General features: G+C 55.5%; 1 long non-coding RNA gene across 2 annotated transcripts in view; it reads left to right on the forward strand.

The window, feature by feature from the left end:
- Positions 1-235: 235 nt before the first annotated feature.
- The window catches only part of LOC135329741 (uncharacterized), a 78086-nt gene continuing 50373 nt past the window's right edge, over positions 236-27948 (forward strand). For both annotated transcript variants that reach the window (XR_010391349.1, XR_010391351.1), the window contains exon 1: positions 236-332. This is a non-coding gene — a long non-coding RNA (uncharacterized LOC135329741). The remainder of the gene's footprint in view (positions 333-27948) is intronic.

Consider the following 27948-nt stretch of genomic DNA (forward strand, 5'->3'; position numbering starts at 1 on the left):
ACTGAGAGGAGTGAAAGGAGCAGGGGAAAATGGTGATGAGGAAGGTGTGCTGTTAGAGGCAGTACAGTGCAGAAGAGAGGGAAAGCTTGCTCCTATGATGAAATAAAAACTGACCTTAAGAGAGATTTGCTTTTTGCTCTTCAGGTTATGAGTACGCGTGACTTCCTGAGAACTGTTCTGAGCATGCAGTGTTGCAGGTCACGACTGCCTGGGCAGCGATCCCCAACTTGTCTGCCGAGACTACGCAACAGCTCACAGCTGCCTGTGCAATGAAAGCAAAGGCCAACTTCTCAGAGGGAAGAAGCAGGCTCCACACAGGAAGATTATGGCAGGTGAGCTAATGCCCCAGAACCTTCAGTTTTCCTCCGCGTCCCCCCCAGGACTCACCCATTTGCTCCCTAGTTCCCTCAGGACCAATCCATTTGCTTTTAGGTATGCTCCAAGGCACTCCATTTGTTCTCTTGTCCCTTCAAAATTCTTTGCTTCTTTCTAGTTCCTGCAAGGTTATTCTGACATTTGGTGTCTGTAGGCCCTCTGGTAGCATCAAGACTCCTATGTTTGTCCTCTTGTCCTATTAAGTCCCCCCTCTTTTCCCTCTAGTCTCCTCAAAACCTCTCCGTTTGCCATTGGTGCATCTCGGCGCCTTTGCTTTTCCCTCTAGTCCTCTCAGGATGCCTCTCTTTGCCCTCTGAGCCCCTTAGGGTCCATCTCCTAGCCCTTTAGCCCCATCAGAACCCCTCTGAGTGCCACACGCTCCCCTCAGGACGCCTTGGTTTGCCTTGGGGGTACCCCAGAACCCTATGCATTCATTGCGCCCTTTCAGTATGCCCTACAGCCCTTCTTTTCCATTGGCTGCACTGTAGAGTCCTCTCTATGCCCTATCGCTATGACCATTCCATGTGCCCTCTATCCCATCAGATCCCCTTTCCTTCCGCTCCCCTTTCCTTCCAGTCCCCTTAAGGCTCCTCTGTCTTCCTTGGTTGTGCCTCACATACCTCTATGCGTCCCCTAGTCTGCTCAAAATCCATCCCCTCCTGTCCCCTCAGAGCACCTCCTGAGGTCTTCCTTGTTAGCCAGTTCTCCTATTTTGGCTGTTTAGGCCCCTTAGGACCCCACTGCTCTGCTGAGCATGCCTCCTGGGGTGCTGGTATGGCCCCAGAGCTGTTCTCTGGACCCCAGGCCTCCTAGAGAACAGCTGGTCTCCTCAGAAACCTTTCATATTTCGTCCTGGTTCCCCACAGTTGGGTTTTTGGCCACCTAGTCCCCTTAAAACTCCTCGCCTGCTCAGAACACCCCTACTGGGGTGCTTGCTGTGACCTGGAGCTGTCTTCGGGCCCCCCAGGCGCCTTAGACACCCTCTAGTCTCCTCGCAACCCCTCCAGATTTCTCCCTTCTTCCCCAGAGGCATTTCTGGACCATGTAGACACCTTAGCACCCCTCTAGTGCGCTATGGACCCCTCTTTTCCACAGAATAGGGCCCCCTAGCTCTCTTTGGTCCCCCCAGGCCCCTTAGACCCCCTCTAGTCTCCTCGCAACCCCTCCAGATTTCTCCCTTCTTCCCCAGAGGCATTTCTGGACCATGTAGACACCTTAGCACCCCTCTAGTGCGCTATGGACCCCTCTTTTCCACAGAATAGGGCCCCCTAGCTCTCTTGTGGCCCCCCAGACCCCTTAGACACCCTCTAGTCTCCTCGGAACCCCTCCAGATTTCTCCCTTCTTCCCCAGAGGCATTTCTGGACCATGTAGACACCTTAGGGGTCCAGAGCGCACTAGAGGGGTGCTAAGGTGTCTACATGGTCAAGAAATGTCTCTGGGAAAGAAGGGAGCAATCTGGAGGCCTTCCGAGGAGACTAGAGGGTGTCTAAGTGGTCTAGGGGGCCATAAGAGAGCTGGGGGCCCAATTCTGTGGAAAAAAGGTGTCCAGAGCGCACTAGAGGGGGTGCTAAGGTGTCTACATGGTCCAGAAATGGCTCTGGGGAAGAAGGGAGAAATCTGGAGGGGTTGCGAAGAGACTAGAGGGTGTCTAAGGGGTCTGGGGGCCCAGAAGAGTGTTGGGTGGCCAAATTCTGTGGAACAGAGGGGTCCAGAGTGCACTAGAGGGGTGCTCTTTTCCACAGAGTCCAGATCCCAGCTCTCTTCTGGCCCTCTAGACTCCTTAGACCCCCTCTAGTCTCCTCGCAACCCCTCCAGATTTCTCCATTCTTCCCCAGAGCCATTTCTGGACCATGTAGACACCTTAGCACCCCTCTTCTGCACTCTGGACCCCTCTTTTCTACACAATTAGGCCCCCCAGATATCTTTAGCTCCCCCAGACCCCTTAGACACCCTCTACTCTGTTCGCAACCCCTCCAGATTTCTCCCTTCTTCCCCAGAGGCATTTCTGGACTGTGTAGACCCCTTAGAACCCCTCTAGTGCACTCTGCAGACGTCTTTTCCACAGAATTGTGCCCCCCAGTTCTCTTTTGGGGCCCCAGGCCCCATAGACCCCCTCTAGTCTCGTGGCCACGCCTCCAGATTTTTCCCTTCTTCCCCAGAGGCATTTCTGGACCATGTAGACATCTTGGCACCCCTCTAGTGCGTTCTGGAGCCCTCTTTTCCACAGAATGGGGCCCCCCAGCTCTCTTCTGGCCCCCCAGGCCCCTTAGACATCCTTTAATGTGCTAGAAACCCCTCCAGACTGCTCCCTTCTTCCCCAGAGCCATTTCTTGACAGTGTAGACGCTGTACCACCCCTCTAGTGCACTCTGGACCCCTCTTTTCCACAGAATGGGAACCCCACCTGTCTGCTGGCCCCCCAGGCCCCTTAGACACCCTCTAGTCTCCTCGCAACCCCTCCAGATTTCTCCCTTCTTCCCCAGAGGCATTTCTTGACAGTGTAGACGCCTTAGCACCCCTCTAGTATGTTCTGGACCCCTCTTTTCCACAGAATTGGGCCCCCTAGCTCTCTTCTCGCCCCCCCAGACCCCTTAGACACCCTCTAGTCTCCTCGCCACCCTTCCAGATTTCTCCCTTCTTCCCCAGAGGCATTTCTGGACCATGTAGACGCTTTAGGATGCCTCTAGTGCACTCTGGAGCCCTGTTTTCCACAGAATTGGGCCCCCCAGCTCTCTTCTCGCCCCCCCAGACCCCTTAGACACCCTCTAGTCTCCTCGCAACCCCTCCAGATTTCTTCCTTCTTCCCCAGAGGCATTTCTTGACAGTGTAGATGCTTTAGCACCCCTCTAGTGCGCTCTGGACCCCTCTTTTGCACAGAATGCCCCCCCCAGCTCTCTTCTGGCCCCCCAGGCCCCTTAGACACCCTCTAGTCTCCTGGCAACCCCTCCAGATTGCTCCCTTTTTCCCCAGAGGCATTTGTCGACCATTTAGATGCCTTAGCACCCCTCTAGTGCACTCTGGACCCCTCTTTGCCACAGCATTGGGTGCTCCACCTCTTCTGGCCCCCCAGAGCCGTTACACACTCTCTAGTCTGCTCGCATCCCTTCCAGATTTCTCCTTTCTTCCCCAGAGCCATTTCTTGACAGTGTAGACACCTTAGCACCCCTCTAGTGCGTTCTGGAGTCCTCTTTGCCAAAGAATGGGAACCCCAGCTCTCTTCTGGCCCCCCAGGCCCCTTAGACACCATCTAATGTGCTAGAAACTCCTCCAGACTGCTCCCTTCTTCCCCAGAGCCATTTCTTGACAGTGTAGACGCCGTACCACCCCTCTAGTGCATTCTGGATCCCTCTTTTCCACAGAATGGGAACCCCACCTGTCTGCTGGCCCCCCAGGCCTCTTAGACACCCTCTAGTCTCCTCGCAACCCCTCCAGATTTCTCCCTTCTTCCGCAGAGCCATTTCTTGACAGTGTAGACGCCTTAACACCCCTCTAGTATGCTCTGGACCCTTCTTTTCCACAGAATCGGGCCGCCCAGCTCTCTTCTCGCCCATCCAGACGCTTTAGACACCCTCTAGTCTCCTCGCCACCCTCTAGTGTGCTCACAACCTTTCCAGATTTCTCCCTTCTTCCCCGGAGGCATTTCTGGGCCATGTAGACATCTTGGTACCCCTCTAGTGCGTTCTGGAGCCCTCTTTTCCACAGAATGGGCCCCCCAGCTCTCTTCTGGCTCCCTAGGCCCCTTAGACACCCTCTAGTCCCCTCGCAGCCCCTCCAGATTTCTCCCTTCTTCCCCAGAGGCACTTCTGGACCATGTAGACACCTTCGCACCTGTCTAGTGCATTCTGGACCCCTCTTTGCCACGGAATGGGACCTCCACCCTGCTCTCTTGTGGGCCTCTAGCCCTCTTAGACACCCTCTGTGGTCCTCGCCAGCCCTCCAGATTTCTCCCTTCTTCCCCAGAGGCATTTCTTGACAGTGTAGATGCCTTAGCACCCCTCTAGTGCGGTCTGGACCCCTCTTTTCCACAGAATGCCCCCCCCCCGCTCTCTTCTGCTCCCCCAGACCCCTTAGACACCCTCTAGTGTCCTCGCAACGCCTCCAGATTTCTCCCTTCTTCCCCAGAGGCATTTCTTGACAGTGTAGACGCCTTAGCACCCCTCTAGTGCGCTCTGGACCCCTCTTTTCCACAGAATGGGGCCTCCCAGATCTCTTCTGGCCCCCCAGACCCCTTAGACACCCTCTAATCTCTTCGCAACCTCTCCAGATTTCTCCCTTCTTCCCCACAGCCATTTCTGGAGCATGTAGTCCCCTTAGCACCCCTCTAGTGTGCTCTGGACCCCTCTTTTCCACAGAACTGGGCCCCCCAGCTCTCTTCTGGCCCCCCAGGCTCATTAGACACCCTTTAGTGTGCTCGCAACCCCTCCAGATTTCTCCCTTCTTCCCCAGAGGCATTTCTAGACCATGTAGACGCCTTAGCACCCCTCTAGTGTGCTCTGGACCCTTCTTTTCCACAGAATGAGGCCCCCCAGCTCTCTTCGAGCCGCCCAGGCCCCTTAGACACCCTCTAGTCTCCTTGCAATCCCTCCAGATTTCTCCCTTCTTCCCCAGAGCCATTTCTTGAATACCTACATGCCTTAGCACCCCTTTAGTGCGCTCTGGACCCCTCTTTTCCACAGAATTGGGCCCCCCAGCTCTCTTCAGAAACCTCAGACTCCTTGGACATCCTCTAGTCTCCTGACAACCCCTCCAGATTTCTCCCTTCTTCCCCAGAGGCATTTCTGGATCATGTAGACACCTTAGCACCCCTCTAGTGTGCTCTGGACCCCTCTTTTCCACAGAATGGGGCCCTCCAGCTCTTTTCTGGCCCCTTAGACACCCTCTAGTCTCCTGGCAACCCCTCCAGATTTCTCCCTTCTTCCCCAGAGGCATTTCTGGACAGTGTAGACGCCTTAGCACCCCTCTAGTGCACTCTGGATCCCTCTTTTCCACAGAATGGGCCCCCCCAGCTCTCTTCTGGCCCCCCAGACCCCTTAGACACCCTCTAGTCTGCTCGCAACCCCTCCAGATTTCTCCCTTCTTCCCCAGAGGCATTTCTTGACCGTGTAGTCCCCTTAGCAGCCCTCTAGTGTGCGCTGGACCTCTCTGTTCCACAGAATTGTGACCCCCCAGCTCTCTTCTGGGTCCCCAGACCCCTTAGACACCCTCTAGTCTCCTCGCAACCCCTCCAGATTTCTCCCTTCTTCCCTAGAGGCATTTCTGGACCATGTAGACACCTTAGCACCCTTCTAGTGTGCTCTGGACCCCTTTTTTCCACAGAATGGGGCCTCCAGCTCTCTTCTGGCCCCCCAGGCCCCTTAGACCCCCTCTAGTCTCCTCGCAACCCCTCCAGATTTCTCCCTTCTTCCCCAGAGGCATTTCTTGACAGTTTAGACCACTTACCACTCCTCTGCTGCGCTCTGGACCCCTCTTTTCTACACAATTGTGCCCCCCAGATATGTTCTGCTCCCCCAGACCCCTTAGACACGCTCTAGTCTCCTGGCAACCCCTCCAGATTTCTCGCTTTTTCCCCAGAGGACTTTCTTGACAGTGTAGGTGCCCCTTAGCACCTCTCTAGAGTGCGCTGGACCCCTCTGTTCCACAGAATGGGCCCCCCAGCTCTCTTCTGGCCCCCAGGCCCCTTAGACACCCTCTAGTCTCCTCACAACTCCTCCAGATTTCTCCCTTCTTCCTCAGAGCCATTTTTGCACAGTGTAGATCCCTTAGCATCCGTCTAGTGTGCTCTGGACCCCTCTTCTCTACACAGTTGTGCCCCCCAGATATCTTTGGGACCTCCAGCCCCCTTAGACACCCTCTAGTCTCCTGGCAACCCCTCCAGATTTCTCCCTTCTTCCCCAGAGGCATTTCTTGACCAAGTAGACGCCTTAGCACCCCTCTAGTGCACTCTGGACCCCTCTGTTCCACAGAATGGGCCCCCCAGCTCTCTTCTGGCACCCCAGACCCCTTAGACACCCTCTAGTCTCCTCGCAATCCCTCCAGATTTCTCCCTTCTTCCCCAGAGGCATTTCTAGACCATGTAGACACCTTAGCACCCCTGTAGTGCACTCTGGACCCCTCTGTTCCACAGAATGGGCCCCCCAGCTCTCTTCTGGCACCCCAGACCCCTTAGACACCCTCTAGTCTCCTCGCAATCCCTCCAGATTTCTCCCTTCTTCCCCAGAGGCATTTCTAGACCATGTAGACCTGTTAGAACTCCTCTAGTGCGCTCTGGACCCCTCTTTTCTATACAGTTGTGTCCCCCAGATATCTTTGCGATCTCCAGACCCCTTAGACACCCTCTAGTCTCCTCGCAACCCCTACAGATTTCTCCCTTCTTCCCCAGAGCCATTTCTTGACAGGGTGGATGCCTTAGCACCCCTCTAGTGCACTCTGGAGCCATCTGTTACACAGAATAGGGCCCCCCAGCTCTCTTCTGAGCCCCCAGACCCCTTAGACTCCCTCTAGTCTCCTCACAACCCCTCCAGATTTCTTCCTTCTTCCCCAGAGGCATTTCTGGACCATGTAGACAGCTTAGCAACCCTCTAGTGCTCTCTAGACCCCTCTTTTCCACAGAATGGGGACCCCAGCTGTCTTTGGAACCCCCAGGCACCTTAGACACCCTCTAGTCTCCTCGCAACCCCTCCAGATTTCTCCCTTGTTCCCCAGAGGCATTTCTTGAATATCTACATGCCTTAGCACCCCTCTTCTGCATCCTGAACTCCTCTTTTCCACGGAATTGGGACCCGCAGCTCTCTTCTGGGCCCCCAGGCCCCTTAGACACCCTCTAGTCTCCTCGCAACCCCTCCAGATTTCTCCCTGCTTCTCCAGAGCCATTTCTTGACAGTGTAGACACCTTAGCACCCCTCTAGTGCGCTCTGGAGCCCTCTTTTCCACAGAATGGGGCCCTCCAGCTCTCTTCTGGGCCCCCAGACCCCTTAGACACCCTCTACTGTGCTCGCAACCCCTCCAGATTTCTCCCTTCTTCGCCAGAGGCATTTCTGGACCATGTAGATGTCTAAGCACCCCTCTAGTGCACTCTGGACTCCTCTGCTCCACAGAATGGGGCCGCCCAGCTCTCTTCTGGCCCCCCAGACCCCTTAGACACCCTCTACTGTGCTCGCAACCCCTCCAGATTTCTCCCTTCTTCCCCAGAGGCATTTCTGGACCATGTAGACGCCTTAGCATCCCTGTAGTGCGCTCTGGACCCCTTTTTGCCACAGTTTGGGAACCCCAGCTCTCTTCTGGGCCACCAGACCCGATAGACTCTCTCTAGTCCCCTGGCAACCCCTCCAGATTTCGCCCTTCTTCCCCAGAGGCATTTCTGGACCATGTAGACGCCTTAGCATCCCTGTAGTGCGCTCTGGACCCCTCTTTGCCACAGAATGGGAACCCCAGCTCTCTTCTGTGCCACCAGACCCGTTAGACCCTCTCTAGTCTTCTCGTAACCCCCCCAGATTACTCCCTTCTTCCCCAGAGGCATTTCTGGACCATGTAGACGCCTTAGCATCCCTGTAGTGCGCTCTGGACCCATCTTTGCCACAGAATGGGAACCCCAGCTCTTTTCTGTGCCACCAGACCCGTTAGACCCTCTCTAGTCTCCTGGCAACCCCTTCAGATTTCTCCCTTCTTCCCCAGAGCCATTTCTAGACCATGTAGACCTGTTAGAACCCCTCTAGTGCGCTCTGGACCCCTGTTTTCCACAGAACTGGGACCCGCAGCTCTCTTCTGGCCCCCCAGGCCCCTTAGACATCCTCTAGTCTCCTTGCAACCCCTCCAGATTTCTCCCTTCTTCCTCAGAGCCATTTCTTGACAGTGTAGACCCCTTAGCACCCCTCTAGTGCACTCTGGACCCCTCTTTTCCACAGAATTGGGCCATCCAGATATCTTTGGTACCTCCACACCCTTTAGACACTCTCTAGTCTCCTCGCAACCCCTCCAGATTTCTCCCTTCTTCCCCAGAGCCATTTCTTGACCAAGTAGATGACTTAGCACCCCTCTAGTGTGCTCTGGACCCCTCTTTTCCACAGAATTGGGCCCCTCAGCTCTCTTCTGGCCCCCCAGTCCCCTTAAACACCCTCTAGTCTCCTGGCAACCCCTCCAGGTTTCTCCCTTCTTGCCCAGAGGCATTTCTGGACCATGTAGACGCCTTAGCACCCTTGTAGTGCGCTCTGCACCCCTCTTTTCCACAGAATGAGACCCACCAGCTCTCTTCTGGCCCCTTAGACACCCTCTAGTCTCCTCGCAACCCCTCCAGATTTCTCCCTTCTTGCTCAGAGCCATTTCTTGACAGTGTAGACGCCTTAGCACCCCTCTAGTGCGCTCTGGAGCGCTCTTTTCCACAGAATGGGGCCCCCCAGCTCTCCTCTGGCCCCCAGGCCCCTTAGACACCCTCTAGTGTGCTCGCAACCCCTCCAGATTTCTCCCTTCTTCCCCAGAGGCATTTCTGGACCATGTAGACGCCTTAGCACCCCTCTAGTGTGCTCTGGACCCTTCTGTTCCACAGAATGAGGCCCCCCAGCTCTCTTCGAGCCGCCTAGGCCCCTTAGACACCCTCTAGTCTCCTTGCAATCCCTCCAGATTTCTCCCTCCTTCCCCAGAGGCATTTCTGGATCATGTAGACACCTTAGCACCCCTCCAGTGTGCTCTGGACCCCTCTTTTCCACAGAATGGGGCCCTCCAGCTCTTTTCTGGCCCCTTAGACACCCTCTAGTCTCCTGGCAACCCCTCCAGATTTCTCCCTTCTTCCCCAGAGGCATTTCTGGACAGTGTAGACGCCTTAGCACCCCTCTAGTGCACTCTGGATCCCTCTTTTCCACAGAATGGGTCCCCCCAGCTCTCTTCTGGGCCCCCAGACCCCTTAGACACTCTCTAGTCTCCTCGCAACCCCTCCAGCTTTCTCCCTTCTTCCCCAGAGGCATTTCTCGACCATGTAGACACCTTAGCACCCCTCTAGTGCACTCTGGACCACTCTTTTCTACAGAATGGGGCCCCCGAGCTCTCTTCTGGCCCCCCCCCCAGACCCCTTGGACACCCTCTAGTCTCCTCGCAATCCCTCCAGATTTCTCCCTTCTTCCCCAGAGGCATTTCTAGACCATGTAGACCTGTTAGAACTCCTCTAGTGCGCTCTGGACCCCTCTTTTCTATACAGTTGTGTCCCCCAGACATCTTTGCGACCTCCAGATCCCTTAGACCCCCTTTAGTCTCCTCGGAACCCCTCCAGATTTCTCCCTTCTTCCCCAGAGCCATTTCTTCACAGGGCGGATGCCTTAGCACCCCTCTAGTGCACTCTGGACCCCTCTTTTATACACAATTGTGCCCCCCAGATATCTTCTGCTCCCCCAGACCCGTTAGACCCTCTAGCCTCCTCACAACCCCTCCAGATTTCTCCCTTCTTCCCCAGAGCCATTTCTTGAATATCTACATGCCTTAGCACCCCTCTTCTGCACCCTGAACCCCTCTTTTCCACAGAATGGGGACCCGCAGCTCTCTTCTGACCCCCAAACCCTTTAGACACCCCCTAGTCTCCTTGCAACCCCTCCAGATTTCTCCCTTCTTCCTCAGAGCCATTTCTTGACAGTGTAGACCCCTTAGCACCCCTCTAGTGCACTCTGGATCACTCTTTTCCACAGAATGGGGCCCCTGAGCTCTCTTCTGGCCCCCCCCAGGCCCCTTAGACACCCTCTAGTCTCCTCGCAACCCCTCCAGATTTCTCCCTTCTTGCTCAGAGCCATTTCTTGACAGTGTAGATGCCTTAGCACCCCTGTAGTGCGCTCTGGAGCTCTCTTTGCCACAGAATTGGGCACCCCAGCCCTCTTTTGGCCCCCAGACCCCTTGGACACCCTCTAGTCTCCTCGCAATCCCTCCAGATTTCTCCCTTCTTCCCCAGAGGCCTTTCGAGACCATGTAGACCTGTTAGAACCCCTCTAGTGCGGTCTGTACCCCTCTTTTCTATACAGTTGTGTCCCCCAGACATCTTTGCGACCTCCAGACCCCTTAGACCCCCTTTAGTCTCCTCGGAACCCCTCCAGATTTCTCCCTTCTTCCCCAGAGCCATTTCTTCACAGGGCGGATGCCTTAGCACCCCTCTAGTGCACTCTGGACAACTCTTTTCCACAGAATGGGGACCCCAGCTGCCTTCGGAACCCCCAGGCACCTTAGACTCCCTCTAGTCTCCTCGCAACCCCTCCAGATTTCTCCCTTCTTCCCCAGAGGCATTTCTGGACAGTGTAGACGCCTTAGCACCCCTCTTCTGCACTCTGGACCCGTCTTTTATACACAGTTGTGCCCCCCAGATATCTTCTGCTACCCCAGACCCGTTAGACCCTGTAGCCTCCTCACAACCCCTCCAGATTTCTCCCTTCTTCCCCAGAGGCATTTCTTGACAGTGCAGATGCCCTAGCACCCATCTAGTGCGCTCTGGATCCCTCTTTTCCACATAATTGGGCCCCCCAGCTCTCTTGGAGCTGCCCATGCCCCTTAGACACCCTGTAGTCTCCTCGCAATCCCTCCAGATTTCTCCCTGCTTCTCCAGAGCCATTTCTTGACAGTGTAGACACCTTAGCACCCCTCTAGTGCGCTCTGGACCCCTCTGTTCCACAGAATGGGGCCCCCCAGCTCTCTTCTGGCCCCCCAGACCCCTTAGACACTCTCTAGTGTGCTCGCAACCCCTCCATATTTCTCTCTTCATCCCCAGAGGCATTTCTTGACAGTGTAGATGCCCTAGCACCCGTCTAGTGCGCTCTGGATCCTTCTTTTCCACAGAATGGGGCCCCCCAGCTCTCTTCGAGCTGCCCAGGCCCCTTAGACACCCTGTAGTCTCATCGCAATCCCTCCAGATTTCTTCCTTCTTGCCCAGAGGCATATATGGACCATGTAGATGCCTTAGCACACCTCCAGTGCGCCCTGAACCCCTCTTTTCCACATAATGGGGACCTGCAGCTCTTTTCTGGCCCCCCAGACCCTTTAGACACCCTCTAGTCTCCTCGCAACACCTCCAGATTTCTCCCTTCTTCCTCAGAGGCATTTCTTGACAGTGTAGACCCCTTAGCACTCCTCTAGTGCGCTCTGGACCCCTCTTTTCCACAGAATGGGGCCCCCCAGCTCTCTTCTGGGCCCCCAGACCCCTTAGACACCCTCTAGTCTCCTGGCAACCCCTCCAGATTTCTCCCTTCTCCCCCAGAGGCATTTCTGGACCATCTAGATATCTTAGCACCCCTCTAGTGCACTCTGGACCACTCTTTTCCACAGAATGGGGACCCCAGCTGTCTTCGGGCCCCCCAGGCCCCTTAGACAGCCTCTAGTCTCCTTGCAACCCCTCCAGATTTCTCCCTTCTTGCTCAGAGCCATTTCTTGTCCAAGCAGACGACTTAGCACCCCTCTAGTGCACTCTGGACCTCTCTTTGCCATAGAATTGGGCACCCTAGCCCTCTTTTGGCCCCCAGACCTCTTAGACACCCTCTAGTCTGCTGGCAACCCCTCCAGATTTCTCCCTTCTTGCCCAGAGGCATTTCTAGACCATGTAGACGCCTTAGCACCCCTCTAGTGCGCTCTGGACCTCTCTGTTCCACAGAACTGGGCCCCGCAGCTCTCTTCTGGGCCCCCAGACCCTTTAGACACCCTCTAGTCTCCTCGCAATCCCTCCAGATTTCTTCCTTCTTGCCCAGAGGCATATATGGACCATGTAGATGCCTTAGCACACCTCCAGTGCGCCCTGAACCCCTCTTTTCCACAGAATGGGGACCTGCAGCTCTCTTCTGGCCCCCCCAGACCCTTTATACACTCTCTAGTCTCCTCGCAACCCCTCCAGATTTCTCCCTTCTTGCTCAGAGCCATTTCTTGACAGTGTAGATGCCATAGCACCCCTCTAGTGCGCTCTGGACCCCTCTTTTCTACACAGTTGTGCCCCCCAGATATCTTTGGGACCTCCAGACCCCTTAGACATCCTCTAGTCTCCTTGCAACCCCTCCAGATTTCTCCCTTCTTCCCCAGAGGCATTTCTGGACCATGCACACACCTTAGCACCCCTCTATTGTGCTCTGGACCCCTCTTTTCCACATAATTGTGCCCCCCAGATATCTTTGGGACCTCCAGGCCCCTTAGACACTCTCTAGTGTCCTCGCAACCCCTCCAGATTTCTCCCTTCTTCCCCAGAGGCATTTCTGGACAGTGTAGATGCCTTAGCACCACTCTAGTGCGCTCTGGACCCCTCTTTTCCACAGAATGGGGCCCCCCACCTGTCTTGTGGCCCCCCAGCCCCCTTAGACACCCTCTAGTCTCCTGGCAACCCCTTCAGATTTCTCCCTTTTTCCCCAGAGCCATTTCTAGACCATGCACACACCTTAGCACCCGTCTACTGTGTTCTGGTCCCCTCTTTTCCACAGATTGGGCCCCCCAGCTCTCTTCTGGGCCCCCAGACCCCTTAGACACCCTCTAGTGTCCTTGCAACCCCTCCAGATTTCTCCCTTCTTCCCCAGAGCCATTTCTAGACCATGCACACACCTTAGCACCCGTCTATTGTGCTCTGGACCCCTCTTTTCCACAGAATGGGGCCCCCCAGCTCTCTTCTGGCCCCCCAGACCCCTTAGACACCCTCTAGTGTCCTCGCAACCCCTCCAGATTGCTCCCTTCTTCCCCAGAGACATTTCTGAATAGTGTAGATGCCTTAGCACCCCTCTAGTGTGCTCTGGACCCCTCTTTTCCACAGAATAGGGACCCCAGCTCTCTTCTGGGTCCCCAGACCCCTTAGACACCCTCTAGTCTCCTGGCAACACCTCCAGATTTCTCCCTTCTTCCCCAGAGGCATTTCTAGACCATGTAGACCTGTTAGAACCCCTCTAGTGCGCTCTGGACCCCTCTTTTGTACACAATTGTGTCCCCCAGATATCTTTGGGACCTCCAGACGCCTTAGACCCCTTCTAGTCTCCTCGCAACCCCTCCAGATTTCTCCCTTCTTCCCCAGAGGCATTTCTTGACAGTGTACACGCCTAAGCAGCCCCCTAGTGCACTCTGGATCCCACTTTTGCACAGAATTGGCCCCCCAGCTCTCTTCTGGGCCCCCAGACCCCTTAGACTCCCTCTAGTCTCCTGGCAGCCCCTCCAGTTTTCTCCCTTCTTCCCCAGAGGCATTTCTTGACAGTGTAGATGCCCCTTAGCACCCTTCTAGTGTGCTCTGGACCCCTCTTTTCCACAGAATGGGGCCCCCCAGCTCTCTTCAGAAACCTCAGACTCCTTGGACATCCTCTAGTCTCCTGGCAACCCCTCCAGATTTCTCTCTTCTTCCCCAGAGGCATTTCTGGATCATGTACACGCCTTAACACCCCTCTTCTGCACTCTGGACCCCTCTGTTCCACAGAATTGGGCCCCCCAGCTGTCTTCTGGCCCCCCAGGCCCCTTAGACACGCTCTAGTCTAGTGGCAACCCCTCCAGTTTTCTCCCTTCTTCCCCAGAGGCATTTCTGGACCATGTAGACGCCTTAGCACCCCTCTAGTGTGCTCTGGACCATTCTTTTCCACAGAACGAGGCCCCTCAGCTCTCTTCGAACCGCCCAGGCACCTTAGACAGCCTCTAGTCTCCTTGCAATCCCTCCAGATTTCTCCCTTCTTCCCCAGAGCCATTTCTTGAATACCTACATGCCTTAGCACCCCTCTAGTGCGCTCTGGACCCCTCTTTTCCACAGAATTGGGCCCCCCAGCTCTATTCAGAAACCTCAGACTCCTTGGACATCCTCTAGTCTCCTGGCAACCCTTCCAGATTTTTCCCTTCTTCCCCAGAGGCATTTCTGGATCATGTACACGCCTTAACACCCCTCTTCTGCACTCTGGACCCCTCTGTTCCACAGAATTGGGCCCCCCAGCTGTCTTCTGTCCCCCAGGCCCCTTAGACACCCTCTAGCCTCCTGGCAACCCCTCCAGATTTCTCCCTTCTTCCCCAGAGGCGTTTCTGAACCATGTAGACGCCTTAGCACCCCTCTAGTGCACTCCGGACCCCTCTTTTCCACAGAATGGGCCCCCCCAGCTCTCTTCTGGCCCCCCAGACCCCTTAGACACCCTCTAGTCTCCTGGCAACCCCTCCAGGTTTCTCCCTTCTTCCCCAGAGCCATTTCTTGACAGTGTAGACGCCTTAGCACCCCTCTAGTGCAATCTGGAGCCCTCTTTTCCACAGAATGGGGCCCCCCAGCTCTCCTCTGGCCCCCAGGCCCCTTAGACACCCCCTAGTCTCCTTGCAACCCCTCCAGATTTCTCCTTTCTTCCCCAGAGGCATTTCTCGACCATGTAGACACCTTAGCACCCCTCTAGTGCACTCTGGACCACTCTTTTCCACAGAATGGGGCCCCCGAGCTCTCTTCTGGCCCCCCCCAGACCCCTTAGACACCCTCTAGTCTCCTCGCAACTCCTCCAGATTTCTCCCTTCTTGCTCAGAGCCATTTCTTGACAGTGTAGATGCCCCTTAGCACCCCTTTAGTGCACTCTGGACCCCTCTTTTCTGCACAATTGTATCCCCAACTCTCTTCTGGCCCCCAGGCCCCTTAGACACCCTCTAGTCTAGTGGCAACCCCTCCAGATTTCTCCCTTCTTCCCCAGAGGCATTTCTGGACAGTGTAGATGCCTTAGCACCCTTCTAGTGCGCTCTGGAGCCTTCTTTTCCACAGAATTGGGCCCCCGAGCTGTCTTCTGGCTCCCCAGCCCCCTTAGACACCCTCTAGTGTCCTGGCTACCCCTCCAGATTTCTCCCTTCTTCCCCAGAGACATTTCTGGACCATGTAGACACCTTAGCACCCCTCTAGTGTGCTCTGGACCCCTTTTTTCCACAGAATGGGGCCTCCAGTTCTCTTCTGGCCCCCCAGGCCCCTTAGACACTCTCTAGTCTCCTCGCAACCCCTCCAGATTTCTCCCTTCTTCCCCAGAGGCATTTCTTGACAGTTTAGACCACTTACCACTCCTCTACTGCGCTCTGGACCCCTCTTTTCTACACAGTTGTCCCCCCCAGATATGTTCTGCTCCCCCAGACCCCTTAGACACGCTCTAGTCTCCTGGCAACCCCTCCAGATTTCTCCCTTTTTCCCCAGAGACATTTCTTGACAGTGTAGACGCCTTAGCACGCCTCTAGCGTGCTGGACCCCTCTGTTCCACAGAATGGGCCCCCAGCTCTCTTCTGGCCCCCAGGCCACTTAGACACCCTCTAGTCTCCTCAGAACCCCTCCAGATTTCTCCTTTCTTCCCCAGAGGCATTTTTTGAGAGTGTAGACCCCTTAGCACCCCTCTAGTGCACTCTGGACCCCTCTTTTATACACAGTTGTGTCCCCCAGATATCTTTGCGACCTCCAGACCCCTTAGACCCCCTTTAGTCTCCTGGCAACCCCTCCAGATTTCTCCCTTCTTCCCCAGAGGCATTTCTTGACAGTGTAGATGCCCTAGCACCCGTCTGGTGCGCTCTGGACCCTTCTTTTCCACATAATTGGGCCCCCCAGCTCTCTTCGAGCTGCCCAGGCCCCTTAGACATCCTCTAGTCTCCTCGCAATCCCTCCAGATTTCTCCCTTCTTCCCCAGAGCCATTTCTTGACAGTGTAGACACCTTAGCACCCCTCTAGTGCGCTGTAGATCCCTCTTTTCCACAGAATGGGGCCCCCCAGCTCTCTTCTGGGCCCCCAGACCCCTTAGACACCCTCTAGTCTCCTGGCAACCCCTCCAGATTTCTCCCTTCTCCCCCAGAGGCATTTCTGGACCATGTAGATATCTTAGTACCCCTCTAGTGCACTCTGGACCCCTCTGTTCCACAGAATGGGGACCCCAGCTGTCTTCGGGCCCCCCAGGCCCCTTAGACAGCCTCTAGTCTCCTCGCAACCCCTCCAGATTTCTCCCTTCTTGCTCAGAGACATTTCTTGACCAAGTAGACGACTTAGCACATCTCTAGTGCGCTCTGGACCTCTCTTTGCCACAGAATTGGGCACCTTAGCCCTCTTTTGGCCCCCAGACCCCTTAGACACCCTCTAGTTTTCTTGCTACCCCTCCAGGTTCAGATTTCTCCCTTCTTCCCCAGAGGCATTTCTTGACAGTGTAGACGCCTTAGCACCCCTCTAGAGTGCGCTGGACCCCTCTATTCCACAGAATGGGCCCCCCAGCTCTCTTCTGGCCCCCAGGCCCCTTAGACACCCTCTAGTCTCCTCACAACCCCTCCAGATTTCTCCCTTCTTCCTCAGAGCCATTTTTGGACAGTGTAGACCCCTTAGCACCCTTCTAGAGTGCGCTGGACCCCTCTTCTCTACACAGTTTTGCCCCCCAGATATCTTTGGGACCTCCAGCCCCCTTAGACACCTTCTAATCTCTTGGCAACCCCTCCAGATTTCTCTCTTCTTCCCCAGAGGCATTTCTAGACCATGTAGACCTGTTAGAACCCCTCTAGTGCACTCTGGACCCCTCTTTTCTATACAGTTGTGTCCCCCAGATATCTTTGGGACCTCCAGACCCATTAGACCCCTTCTAGTCTACTCGCAACGCCTCCAGATTTCTCCCTTCTTCCCCAGAGCCATTTCTGGACAGTGTACACGCCTAAGCAGCCCCCTAGTGCACTCTGGATCCCTCTTTTCCACAGAATTGGCCCCCCAGCTCTCTTCTGGGCCCCCAGACCCCTTAGACTCCCTCTAGTCTCCTGGCAACCCCTCCAGATTTCTCCCTTCTTCCCCAGAGGCATTTCTTGACAGTGTAGATGCCCCTTAGCACCCCTCTATTGTGCTCTGGACCCCTCTTTTCCACAGATTGGGGGCCCCCACCTCTTTTGCGGCCCCCCAGCCCCCTTAGACACCCTCTAGTCTCCTCACAACCCCTCCAGATTTCTCCCTTCTTCCCCAGAGGCATTTCTAGACCACGTAGATGCCTTAGCACCCCTCTAGTGCGCGCTGGACCTCTCTGTTCCACAGAATTGTGCCCCCCCAGCTCTATTGTGGCCCCCCAGACCCCTTAGACACCCTCTAGTCTCCTCGCAACCCCTCCAGATTTCTCCCTTCTTCCCCAGAGGCATTTCTGGACCATGTAGACGCCTTAGCACCCCTCTAGTGCGCTCTGGACCCCTCTTTTCCACAGAATTGGGCCCCCCAGCTCTCTTCAGAAACCTCAGACTCCTTGGACATCCTCTAGTCTCCTGGCAACCCCTCCAGATTTCTCCCTTCTTCCCCAGAGGCATTTCTTGACAGTGTAGACATCTTAGCACCCCTCTAGTGCACTCTGGACCCCTCTTTTCCACAGAATTGGGCCCCCCAGCTCTCTTCTGGCCCCCAGGCCCCTTAGACACCCTCTAGTCTCCTCGCAGTCCCTCCAGATTTCTCCCTTCTTCCCCAGAGGCATTTCTTGACAGTGTAGACGCCTTAGCACCCCTCTAGTGCACTCTAGACCCCTCTTTTCCACAGAATGGGCCCCCCCAGCTCTCTTCTGGCCCCCCAGACCCCTTAGACACCCTCTACTCTCCTGGCAACCCCTCCAGGTTTCTCCCTTCTTCCGCAGAGGCATTTCTTGACAGTGTAGACCCCTTAGCACCCCTCTAGTGCAATCTGGAGCCCTCTTTTCCACAGAATGGGGCCCCCCAGCTCTCCTCTGGCCCCCAGGCCCCTTAGACACCCCCTAGTCTCCTTGCAACCCCTCCAGATTTCTCCCTTCTTCCCCAGAGGCATTTCTCGACCATGTAGACACCTTAGCACCGCTCTAGTGTGCTCTGGACCCCTCTTTTCCACAGAATGGGGCCCTCCAGCTCTTTTCTGGCCCCTTAGACACCCTCTAGTCTCCTGGCAACCCCTCCAGATTTCTCCCTTCTTCCCCAGAGGCATTTCTTGACCATGTAGACACCTTAGCACCGCTCTAGTGTGCTCTGGACCCCTCTTCTCCACAGAATGGGGCCCTCCAGCTCTTTTCTGGCCCCTTAGACACCCTCTAGTCTCCTCGCAACCCCTTCAGATTTCTCCCTTCTTCCCCAGAGGCATTTCTGAACAGTGTAGATGCCTTGGCACCCCTCTAGTGCGCTCTGGACCCCTCTTTTCCACAGAATTGGGCCCCCCAGCACTCTTCTGGGCCCCCAGACCCCTTAGACACCCTCTAGTCTCCTCGCAACCCCTCCAGATTTCTCCCTTCTTCCCCAGAGCCATTTCTTGAATACCTACATGCCTTAGCACCCCTCTAGTGCGCTCTGGACCCCTCTTTTCCACAGAATTGGGCCCCCCAGCTCTCTTCAGAAACCTCAGACCCCTTAGACACGCTCTAGTCTCCTGGCAACCCCTCCAGATTTCTCCCTTCTTCCCCAGAGGCATTTCTGGACAGTGTTGACGCCTTAGCACCCCTCTAGATTGCGCTGGACCCCTCTGTTCCACAGAATGGCCCCCCAGCTCTCTTCTGGCCCCCAGGCCCCTTAGACACCCTCTAGTCTCCTCACAACCCCTCCAGATTTCTCTCTTCTTCCTCAGAGCCATTTCTTGACAGTGTAGACCCCTTAGCACCCCTCTACTGTGCTCTGGACCCCTCTTTTCTATACAGTTATGTCCCCCAGACATCTTTGCGATCTCCAGCCCCCTTAGACACCCTCTAGTCTCCTCGCAATCCCTCCAGATTTCTCCCTTCTTCCCCAGAGCCATTTCTTGACAGGGTGGATGCCATAGCACCCCTCTAGTGCATTCTGGACCCCTCTTTTATACACAGTTGTGCCCCCCATATATCTTCTGCTCCCCCAGACCCGTTAGACCCTCTAGCCTCCTCACAACCCCTCCAGATTTCTCCCTTCTTCCCCAGAGCCATTTCTTGAATATCTACATGCCTTAGCACCCCTCTTCTGCACCCTGAACCCCTCTTTTCCACAGAATTGGGACCTGCAGCTCTCTTCTGGGCCCCCAGACCCCTTAGACACCCTCTAGTCTCCTCGCAACCCCTCCAGATTTCTCCCTTCTTCCCCAGAGCCATTTCTTGAATATCTACATGCCTTAGCACCCCTCTAGTGCGCCCTGAACCCCTCTTTTCCACATAATGGGGACCTGCAGCTCTCTTCTGGCCCCCCAGACCCTTTAGACACCCTCTAGTCTCCTCGCAACACTTCCATATTTCTCCCTTCTTCTTCAGAGCCATTTTTGGACAGTGTAGACGCCCCTTAGCACTCCTCTAGTGCGCTCTGGACCCCTCTTTTCCACAGAATGGGGCCCCCCAGCTCTCTTCTGGCCCCCCAGACCCCTTAGACACCCTCCAGTCTCCTGGCAACCCCTCCAGATTTCTCCCTTCTCCCCCAGAGGCATTTCTGGACCATGTAGATATCTTAGTACCCCTCTAGTGCACTCTGGACCACTCTTTTCCACAGAATGGGGCCCCCAGCTGTCTTCGGGCCCCCCAGCCCCCTTAGACACCCTCTAGTGTCCTCGCAACCCCTCCAGATTTCTCCCTTCTTCCCCAGAGCCGTTTCTAGACCATGCACACACCTTAGCACCCGTCTATTGTGCTCTGCACCCCTCTTTTCCACAGAATTGGGCCCCCCAGCTCTCTTCTGGTCCCCCAGACCCCTTAGACACCCTCTAGTCTCCTCGCAACCCCTCCAGATTTCTCTCTTCTTCCCCAGAGGCATTTCTAGACCATGTAGACCTGTTAGAACCCCTCTAGTGCACTCTGGACCCCTCTTTTCTATACAGTTGTGTCCCCCAGATATCTTTGGGACCTCCAGACCCCTTAGACCCCTTCTAGTCTACTCGCAACGCCTCCAGATTTCTCCCTTCTTCCCCAGAGCCATTTCTGGACAGTGTACACGCCTAAGCAGCCCCCTAGTGCACTCTGGATCCCTCTTTTCCACAGAATTGGCCCCCCAGCTCTCTTCTGGGCCCCCAGACCCCTTAGACTCCCTCTAGTCTCCTGGCAACCCCTCCAGGTTTCTCCCTTCTTCCCCAGAGGCATTTCTTGACAGTGTAGATGCCCCTTAGCACCCCTCTATTGTGCTCTGGACCCCTCTTTTCCACAGATTGGGGGCCCCCACCTCTTTTGCGGCCCCCCAGCCCCCTTAGACACCCTCTACTCTCCTCGCAACCCCTCCAGATTTTTCCCTTCTTCCCCAGAGGCATTTCTGGACCATGTAGACGCCTTAGCACCCCTCTAGTGCGCTCTGGACCCCTCTTTTCCACAGAATTGGGCCCCCCAGCTCTCTTCAGAAACCTCAGACTCCTTGGACATCCTCTAGTCTCCTGGCAACCCCTCCAGATTTCTCCCTTCTTCCCCAGAGGCATTTCTTGACAGTGTAGATGCCCCTTAGCACCCCTCTAGTGTGCTCTGGACCCCTCTTTTCCACAGAATGGGGCCCTCCAGCTCTTTTCTGGCCCCTTAGACACCCTCTAGTCTCCTGGCAACCCCTCCAGATTTCTCCCTTCTTCCCCAGAGCCATTTCTTAACCATGTACACGCCTTAACACCCCTGTTCTGCACTCTGGACCACTCTGTTTCACAGAATTGGGCCCCCCAGCTCTCTTCTGGCCCCCAGGCCCCTTAGACACCCTCTAGTCTCCTCGCAGTCCCTCCAGATTTCTCCCTTCTTCCCCAGAGGCATTTCTTGACAGTGTAGACGCCTTAGCACCCCTCTAGTGCACTGTGGACCCCTCTTTTCCACAGAATGGGCCCCCCCAGCTCTCTTCGGGCCCCCCAGACCCCTTAGACACCCTCTAGTCTCCTCGCAACCCCTCCAGATTACTCCTTTCTTCCCCAGAGGCATTTCTCGACCATGTAGACACTTTAGCACCCCTCTAGTGCACTCTGGACCACTCTTTTCCACAGAATGGGGCCCCCGAGCTCTCTTCTGGCCGCCCAGGCCCCTTAGACACCCTCTAGTCTCCTGGCAATCCCTCCAGATTTCTCCTTTCTTTGCCAGAGCCATTTTTTGACAGTGTAGATGCCCCTTAGCAACCCTCTAGTGCACTTTGGACCCCTCTTTTTTGCACAGTTGTACACCCAACTCTCTTCTGGCCCCCCAGGCCCCTTAGACACCCTGTAGTCTAGTGGCAACCCCTCCAGATTTCTCCTTTCTTCCCCAGAGGCATTTGTGGACAGTGTAGATGCCTTGGCACCCCTCTAGTGCGCTCTGGACCACTCTTTTCCACAGAATTGGGCCCCCCAGCTCTCTTCTGGCCCCCCAGACCCTTTAGACACCCTCTAGTCTCCTGGCAACCCCTCCAGATTTCTCCCTTCTTCCCCAGAGGCATTTCTGGACAGTGTAGATGCCTTGGCACCCCTCTAGTGCGCTCTGGACCCCTCTTTTCCACAGAATTGGGCCCCCCAGCACTCTTCTGGGCCCCCAGACCCCTTAGACACCCTCTAGTCTCCTCGCAACCCCTCTAGATTGCTCCCTTCTTCCCCAGAGACATTTCTTGAATACCTACATGCCTTAGCACCCCTCTAGTGCGCTCTGGACCCCTCTTTTCCACAGAATTGGGCCCCCCAGCACTCTTCTGGGCCCCCAGACCCCTTAGACACCCTCTAGTCTCCTCACAACCCCTCCAGATTTCTCTCTTCTTCCTCAGAGCCATTTCTTGACAGTGTAGACCCCTTAGCACCCCTCTACTGTGCTCTGGACCCCTCTTTTCTATACAGTTATGTCCCCCAGACATCTTTGCGATCTCCAGCCCCCTTAGACACCCTCTAGTCTCCTCGCAATCCCTCCAGATTTCTCCCTTCTTCCCCAGAGCTATTTCTTGACAGGGTGGATGCCTTAGCACCCCTCTAGTGCACTCTGGACCCCTCTTTTCCACAGAATTGGGCCCCCCAGCACTCTTCTGGGCCCCCAGACCCCTTAGACACTCTCTAGTCTCCTCACAAGCCCTCCAGATTTCTCCCTTCTTCCCCAGAGGCATTTCTGGACCATGTAGACAGCTTAGCACCCCTCTAGTGCCCTCTGGACCACTCTTTTCCACAGAAGGGGAACCCAGCTGTCTTCGGAACCCCCAGGCGCCTTAGACACCCTCTAGTCTCCTCGCAACCCCTCCAGATTTCTCCCTTCTTTCCCAGAGCCATTTCTTGACAGTGTAGATGCCCCTTAGCACCCCTCTAGTGCATTCTGGACCCCTCTTTTATACACAGTTGTGCCCCCCATATATCTTCTGCTCCCCCAGACCCGTTAGACCCTCTAGCCTCCTCACAACCCCTCCAGATTTCTCCCTTCTTCCCCAGAGCCATTTCTTGAATATCTACATGCCTTAGCACCCCTCTTCTGCACCCTGAACCCCTCTTTTCCACAGAATTGGGACCTGCAGCTCTCTTCTGGGCCCCCAGACCCCTTAGACACCCTCTAGTCTCCTCGCAACCCCTCCAGATTTCTCCCTGCTTCTCCAGAGCCATTTCTTGACAGTGTAGACACCTTAGCACCCCTCTAGTGCGCTCTGGACCCCTCTGTTCCACAGAATGGGGCCCCCCAGCTCTCTTCTGGCCCCCCAGACCCCTTAGACACTCTCTAGTGTGCTCGCAACCCCTCCATATTTCTCTCTTCATCCCCAGAGGCATTTCTTGACAGTGTAGATGCCCTAGCACCCGTCTAGTGCGCTCTGGATCCTTCTTTTCCACATAATTGGGCCCCCCAGCTCTCTTGGAGCTGCCCATGCCCCTTAGACACCCTGTAGTCTCCTCGCAATCCCTCCAGATTTCTTCCTTCTTGCCCAGAGGCATATATGGACCATGTAGATGCCTTAGCACACCTCCAGTGCGCCCTGAACCCCTCTTTTCCACAGAATGGGGACCTGCAGCTCTTTTCTGGCCCCCCAGACCCTTTAGACACCCTCTAGTCTCCTCGCAACACCTCCAGATTTCTCCCTTCTTCCTCAGAGGCATTTCTTGACAGTGTAGACCCCTTAGCACTCCTCTAGTGCGCTCTGGACCCCTCTTTTCCACAGAATGGGGCCCCCCAGCTCTCTTCTGGGCCCCCAGACCCCTTAGACACCCTCTAGTCTCCTGGCAACCCCTCCAGATTTCTCCCTTCTCCCCCAGAGGCATTTCTGGACCATCTAGATATCTTAGCACCCCTCTAGTGCACTCTGGACCTCTCTTTGCCACAGAATTGGGCACCCCAGCCCTCTTTTGGCCCCCAGACCTCTTAGACACCCTCTAGTCTCCTGGCAACCCCTCCAGATTTCTCCCTTCTTGCCCAGAGGCATATATGGACCATGTAGATGCCTTAGCACACCTCCAGTGCGCCCTGAACCCCTCTTTTCCACATAATGGGGACCTGCAGCTCTCTTCTGGCCCCCCAGACCCTTTATACACTCTCTAGTCTCCTCGCAACCCCTCCAGATTTCTCCCTTCTTCCCCAGAGCCATTTCTTGACAGTGTACACGCCTAAGCAGCCCCCTAGTGCACTCTGGATCCCACTTTTGCACAGAATTGGCCCCCCAGCTCTCTTCTGGGCCCCCAGACCCCTTAGACTCCCTCTAGTCTCCTGGCAGCCCCTCCAGTTTTCTCCCTTCTTCCCCAGAGGCATTTCTTGACAGTGTAGATGCCCCTTAACACCCCTCTAGTGTGCTCTGGACCCCTCTTTTCCACAGAATGGGGCCCCCCAGCTCTCTTCAGAAACCTCAGACTCCTTGGACATCCTCTAGTCTCCTGGCAACCCCTCCAGATTTCTCCCTTCTTCCCCAGAGGCATTTCTGGATCATGTACACGCCTTAACACCCCTCTTCTGCACTCTGGACCCCTCTGTTCCACAGAATTGGGCCCCCCAGCTGTCTTCTGGCACCCAGGCCCCTTAGACACCCTCTAGTCTCCTCATAACCCTTCCAGATTTCTCCCTTCTTCCCCAGAGGCATTTCTGGACAGTGTAGACGCCTTAGCACCCCTCTTCTGCACTCTGGACCCCTCTTTTCCACAGAATGGGCCCCCCCAGCTCTCTTCTGGGCCCCCAGACCCCTTAGACACCCTCTAGTCTCCTGGCAACCCCTCCAGATTACTCCCTTCTTCCCCAGAGCCATTTCTTGACAGTGTAGACGCCTTAGCACCCCTCTAGTGCGCTCTGGAGCCCTCTTTTCCACAGAATTGGGCCCCCCAGCTCTCCTCTGGCCCCCAGGCCCCTTAGACACCCCCTAGTCTCCTTGCAACCCCTCCAGATTTCTCCTTTCTTCCCCAGAGGCATTTCTCGACCATGTAGACACCTTAGCACCCCTCTAGTGCACTCTGGACCACTCTTTTCCACAGAATGGGGCCCCCGAGCTCTCTTCTCGCCCCCCCCAGACCCCTTAGACACCCTCTAGTCTCCTCGCAACCCCTCCAGATTGTTCCCTTCTTGCTCAGAGCCATTTCTTGACAGTGTAGATGCCCCTTAGCACCCCTTTAGTGCACTCTGGACCCCTCTTTTCTGCACAATTGTACCCCCAACTCTCTTCTGGCCCCCCAGGCCCCTTAGACACGCTCTAGTCTAGTGGCAACCCCTCCAGATTTCTCCCTTCTTCCCCAGAGCCATTTCTAGACCATGTAGACACCTTAGCACCCGTCTATTGTGCTCTGGTCCCCTCTTTTCCACAGAATTGGGCCCCCCAGCTCTCTTCTGGGCCCCCAGACCCCTTAGACACCCTCTAGTTTACTGGCAACCCCTCCAGATTTCTCCCTTCTTCCCCAGAGCCATTTCTAGACCATGCACACACCTTAGCACCCGTCTATTGTGCTCTGGACCCCTCTTTTCCACAGAATTCAGCCCCCCAGATATGTTTGGGACCTCCAGACCCCTTAGACTCACTCTAGTCTCCTCACAACCCCTCCAGATTTCTCCCTTCTTCCCCAGAGCCATTTCTGGACAGTATAGACGCCTAAGCAGCCCCCTAGTGTACTCTGGACCCTTCTTTTCCACAGAATGAGGCCCCCCAGCTCTCTTCTGGGCCCCCAGACCCCTTAGACTCCCTCTAGTCTCCTGGCAACCCCTCCAGTTTTCTCCCTTCTTCCCCAGAGGCATTTCTGGACCATGTAGACGCCTTAGCACCCCTCTAGTGTGCTCTGGACCCTTCTTTTCCACAGAATGAGGCCCCTCAGCTCTCTTCGAGCCGCCCAGGCCCCTTAGACAGCCTCTAGTCTCCTTTCAATCCCTCCAGATTTCTCCCTTCTTCCCCAGAGCCATTTCTTGAATACCTACATGCCTTAGCACCCCTCTAGTGCGCTCTGGACCCCTCTTTTCCACAGAATTAGGCCCCCCAGCTCTCTTCAGAAACCTCAGACTCCTTGGACATCCTCTAGTCTCCTGGCAACCCCTCCAGATTTCTCCCTTCTTCCCCAGAGGCATTTCTGGATCATGTACACGGCTTAACACCCCTCTTCTGCACTCTGGACCCCTCTGTTCCACAGAATTGGGCCCCCCAGCTGTCTTCTGGCACCCAGACCCCTTAGACACCCTCTAGCCTCCTGGCAACCCCTCCAGATTTCTCCCTTCTTCCCCAGAGGCGTTTCTGAACCATGTAGACGCCTTAGCACCCCTCTAGTGCACTCTGGACCCCTCTTTTCCACAGAATGGGCCCCCCCAGCTCTCTTCTGGCCCCCCAGACCCCTTAGACACCCTCTACTCTCCTGGCAACACCTCCAGGTTTCTCCCTTCTTCCGCAGAGGCATTTCTTGACAGTGTAGACCCCTTAGCACCCCTCTAGTGCAATCTGGAGCCCTCTTTTCCACAGAATGGGGCCCCCCAGCTCTCCTCTGGCCCCCAGGCCCCTTAGACACCCCCTAGTCTCCTTGCAACCCCTCCAGATTTCTCCCTTCTTCCCCAGAGGCATTTCTCGACCATGTAGACACCTTAGCACCGCTCTAGTGTGCTCTGGACCCCTCTTCTCCACAGAATGGGGCCCTCCAGCTCTTTTCTGGCCCCTTAGACACCCTCTAGTCTCCTGGCAACCCCTCCAGATTTCTCCCTTCTTCCCCAGAGGCATTTCTTGACCATGTAGACACCTTAGCACTGCTCTAGTGTGCTCTGGACCCCTCTTCTCCACAGAATGGGGCCCTCCAGCTCTTTTCTGGCCCCTTAGACACCCTCTAGTCTCCTCGCAACCCCTTCAGATTTCTCCCTTCTTCCCCAGAGGCATTTCTGAACAGTGTAGATGCCTTGGCACCCCTCTAGTGCGCTCTGGACCCCTCTTTTCCACAGAATTGGGCCCCCCAGCACTCTTCTGGGCCCCCAGACCCCTTAGACACCCTCTAGTCTCCTCGCAACCCCTCCAGATTTCTCCCTTCTTCCCCAGAGCCATTTCTTGAATACCTACATGCCTTAGCACCCCTCTAGTGCGCTCTGGACCCCTCTTTTCCACAGAATTGGGCCCCCCAGCTCTCTTCAGAAACCTCAGACCCCTTAGACACGCTCTAGTCTCCTGGCAACCCCTCCAGATTTCTCCCTTCTTCCCCAGAGGCATTTCTGGACAGTGTTGACGCCTTAGCACCCCTCTAGATTGCGCTGGACCCCTCTGTTCCACAGAATGGCCCCCCAGCTCTCTTCTGGCCCCCAGGCCCCTTAGACACCCTCTAGTCTCCTCACAACCCCTCCAGATTTCTCTCTTCTTCCTCAGAGCCATTTCTTGACAGTGTAGACCCCTTAGCACCCCTCTACTGTGCTCTGGACCCCTCTTTTCTATACAGTTATGTCCCCCAGACATCTTTGCGATCTCCAGCCCCCTTAGACACCCTCTAGTCTCCTCGCAATCCCTCCAGATTTCTCCCTTCTTCCCCAGAGCCATTTCTTGACAGGGTGGATGCCATAGCACCCCTCTAGTGCATTCTGGACCCCTCTTTTATACACAGTTGTGCCCCCCATATATCTTCTGCTCCCCCAGACCCGTTAGACCCTCTAGCCTCCTCACAACCCCTCCAGATTTCTCCCTTCTTCCCCAGAGCCATTTCTTGAATATCTACATGCCTTAGCACCCCTCTTCTGCACCCTGAACCCCTCTTTTCCACAGAATTGGGACCTGCAGCTCTCTTCTGGGCCCCCAGACCCCTTAGACACCCTCTAGTCTCCTCGCAACCCCTCCAGATTTCTCCCTGCTTCTCCAGAGCCATTTCTTGACAGTGTAGACACCTTAGCACCCCTCTAGTGCGCTCTGGACCCCTCTGTTCCACAGAATGGGGCCCCCCAGCTCTCTTCTGGCCCCCCAGACCCCTTAGACACTCTCTAGTGTGCTCGCAACCCCTCCATATTTCTCTCTTCATCCCCAGAGGCATTTCTTGACAGTGTAGATGCCCTAGCACCCGTCTAGTGCGCTCTGGATCCTTCTTTTCCACATAATTGGGCCCCCCAGCTCTCTTGGAGCTGCCCATGCCCCTTAGACACCCTGTAGTCTCCTCGCAATCCCTCCAGATTTCTTCCTTCTTGCCCAGAGGCATATATGGACCATGTAGATGCCTTAGCACACCTCCAGTGCGCCCTGAACCCCTCTTTTCCACATAATGGGGACCTGCAGCTCTCTTCTGGCCCCCCAGACCCTTTAGACACCCTCTAGTCTCCTCGCAACACTTCCATATTTCTCCCTTCTTCCTCAGAGCCATTTTTGGACAGTGTAGACGCCCCTTAGCACTCCTCTAGTGTGCTCTGGACC

Source organism: Dromaius novaehollandiae, chromosome 13 (genome assembly GCF_036370855.1).
Source record: "Dromaius novaehollandiae isolate bDroNov1 chromosome 13, bDroNov1.hap1, whole genome shotgun sequence".
NCBI lineage: Eukaryota > Metazoa > Chordata > Aves > Casuariiformes > Dromaiidae > Dromaius > Dromaius novaehollandiae.